This window comes from Protopterus annectens, chromosome 15.part0, assembly GCF_019279795.1.
Source record: "Protopterus annectens isolate FY-2018-M chromosome 15.part0, PAN1.0, whole genome shotgun sequence".
Taxonomy (NCBI): domain Eukaryota; kingdom Metazoa; phylum Chordata; order Ceratodontiformes; family Protopteridae; genus Protopterus; species Protopterus annectens.
In genome coordinates, this window is record NC_056749.1 from 48,225,417 (window position 1) to 48,228,796 (window position 3,380).

General features: G+C 41.2%; 1 long non-coding RNA gene across 1 annotated transcript in view; it reads left to right on the forward strand.

Annotated features, from left to right (window-relative positions):
• Positions 1–744, forward strand: part of LOC122789660 — a 218,032-nt gene extending 217,288 nt beyond the window's left edge. The window contains exon 2 of the long non-coding RNA XR_006362852.1: positions 399–744. This is a non-coding gene — a long non-coding RNA (uncharacterized LOC122789660). The remainder of the gene's footprint in view (positions 1–398) is intronic.
• The last annotated feature ends 2,636 nt before the right edge of the window (positions 745–3,380 follow it).

Sequence of the window (3,380 nt, forward strand, 5' to 3'; positions counted from 1 at the left end):
CCAGTTTATAAAACTCTTACTAGGAATCCATCTGTTCTGATCACCTTTCTACTTAAATCTTGATCGTCTCTTCCACCTCATGTTCTTTACTTCAGAACTGTTTGCTTTCAGCAACAGGAAGACAGGTTTACATAATACTCAACCAGAACATTATAAGGTGGGAACTCTGTCCTGTGGATACATGCTGACACAAGTGCGTGCGCACAGGCGGGCACACAAGCACACTTTTAACCCAGTTATGTTTCTTTGGGCTATGTCATTGCTGTTTATTGTCTGTGCTACAGATACCATGAAAGATGTGAATTTTGTCCAGTATGCTTGTCTGTGTTTACCTATTTTTTATTGTCTGTCTGCTGTCACTGAGCTGCCAAATGACTAGTTTCCTTTTCTGCCTCCAGGGAAAAAGATGGAATTGGTATGAAGAGTACCTTTACAGCCAGGGACTGGATGGCCTGAAAGTCTTCATTGAAAGCAGTATTAGACGTAGAACCTAAAGATAACTTCATCTGTGCTGCACAAAAACATGTACAAAACAATGTGCTTTTTAGCAAAGGCTTGGACTATTGCACAGTATACAGTATACTTCCATCTCACAGACATATTTAATTCACACTGAAATGTGAAAACTCTGCAACTACAATTTTTTATGATTGCAAAGTGTGTTTTAAAGTTGAAAAATAATGTTTTTGTGAAGCTGCATAACTGAGAAATACCCATGGAATTAAAGGCTGTGCAGGATCTTTTTATAGTTGTATTAATGTAAAATTATATCATTGAGTAGTGCACATTTAGGAATACACAGATCTGACCACAGGAATCTGCTTTTGGGGAGTTACAGTTAATGTATTTCTCTCTGTCACCTTCAGTTCTGCTGTTTTCTTTAAGTTCCCACATGCATTAAGTAAGTATCCCATTCCTTGTGCCCCCTGACCTTTACTGCCACTCACACTGTTTAAATCTCGGTGCTGACATTTGTTAGGAAAAAGTTCATGCATACAGTGCCTAAAAGATATAAGCCATCAAAACTGCTCATGTGACTGCCAGATCACGAAGTAGAGCCTACCCTATTATCGTTTCTACTACCTGGGGAAAGTGCAAAGTGTGGAACAATGCTCTTAAGTGAATCATTTCACCTCAGCTACCCAGAGATTACAGAGGGGAAAACTTCACATCCAGCTTACATTTTGTATCATGATGAGCAGGAACCCAAAGGAGGGTCCCTTATTTAATCCCAGACCAGCACTGCAGCACCAGCAGAAGGTAAAGATAAAGCGGAGAGATATCTGTTACATCCCACCTTTTAGGCAAGACCATCTCCAAGAATGTTTCCAGAGTTTTTCTTGTTGGTGGCACTTCCTTGACTACAGAGAAGTCACTTTTACAGCCCTGCTGTACCTCAGCATATGATGCAGAGCTCACAGGATGTTTACCACCAGCGACTACCTTTGGCCGTGCATACCAAAGCATCAGCATCATTATTACCTACATAAAGTGGTCAGAGCTTGCGTTGACAGACCTGCACTTAGGAAGCCATCCCTTAAATCTCCTGTAAGGCAGGTGTGAGAACTTTCTCTTGCAGGCTCTTCCCCAGGATAAGATGAGTGTGGAGAGTCAACTATAGCCTTCCATAAAATGGCTGCCCTTTTTCTCAGACTGCTTTTTCATGTATGCCAAAGAGTAGGGTCTGCCATAGACTTCCATAAAATGGCTGCCCTTATTCTCAGACTGCTGTTTCCTGTATGGCAGAGTCGCAGCCTAAAGTTTCCAGGTAAATCTAAGGAATCACCAGCAGCCCCTGAGCAAAAGGAGGAGCTGTGTCAGTTAAGTGGGACCATGTGTGTGTGTGTGTGTGTGTGTGTGTGTGTGTGTGAACAAGCGCACCAACACCAAGATTTTAATGATAATGGACAGCACAGTGGTGCAGCGGTAGCATTGTCTCCTCACAGCAAGAGGTTCTTTGGTTAGATTCTCGGTTGGGGTGCCTTCTGTGTAGAGTCTGCATGTCTTCCATACGTTCATGTGGGTTTTCTCCATACTTCGGTTTCCTCCCATGTTACAAAGACATAAGTCTGGAGCATTTCTCCCTAGGCCTCTGCTGAAAATTGGTTTCATTCCAAGTTGAACTTTCCCGGTAAACAAATGTTAAATAAATGAAAATAAATAAATTATGTGAAATGGACCACGTGCCAATGCAGGCTCTGTACAACGTGCACAATGTAATAGTAACATGTTCTGTGAGTAACTAGTCTTTTGATTGAAGAACCTTAGAAGCAGCAGACAAAGCATCAAAGTCCAGCAAGTAACCACAGGAAATCCAACAGTGCGAAACCAAACACCAAACTCCACGGCTGTGTGATACGAAAAAAGTTTTATTCCAATGTACAAAATACAAAAGATTGAGCGCTTTCGTCTCCCACCTGGAGACCTCTTCAGAATCGTCAGAAGACGTCACTCAGTCATGATACCATGATCATTGGTGTCAGAGAGATCCAGCAAAACTTAGTCAGAGTAAAAGCACTGGCTTGTGGATATTAGAAGGTGCACTTGTCAGTACTATGGTGAGAGCAGAACCCAAAATGTTATGGGTCCATGAGCTATTTTACAGCAAGGCAGGACTCAAGCTCTACACAGCTTTCTCAGTGACCTCACCTAGAAATTAATGGTTAGAGGATGGACAGGAATTTAAGTGCATTAGTGTCCAAGGATAAATTCTTGAAAAGTAGGGTAACAGAGGCCTCCTTTAGAACACTTGGAATTTGGAATGACCTCAAACCTTAGTGAGGACTCAAATATTTTATTTATTTATTTATTTATTTTACATTTGTTGACCGGGCTGGTCTAGCTGGATACATATCCATTTTCAGTAGAGGCCCGGGGAGAAAAGCTCCACTACAATATGCTAAGAAAGTAAAAAACATACATAATATGCTAAGGAGATAAAAACAGGTAGAGAAAAAAAAACATTTTTTTTTTTTTTTTTTTTTTTTTTAACATAGATATAAATGAGTACATCAAACACCACTTGTGAGTAATTCACGATTCCTTCACGGAGGAGGTAGGGTGGGGAGGAGGTACTAGAGGAGGGGATGCTAGTCGACTAGTCTACCAGGGAGTAAAGAGTCTAGTGAAGTGGTTGTTGGCTAGGTTTAGTCTGTTTTAGGGCAAGGGCATAACCAGTGTGATTTCAGGAATTGGCTGAGGTTAATTTTGAATACGTTAAGCGAGGTTATACATCTTAAATTGTTAGGAAGTGCGTTCCAGGTTTTCCCTATGGAGTTGGCATAGATGGCATCACCGCCAGAGTTCTTGGATATGATGGTTTTAATTTGAACACTATGTGCTGAACGGAGGAAATTCAGGTTTGAATAGGGTGGAAATAC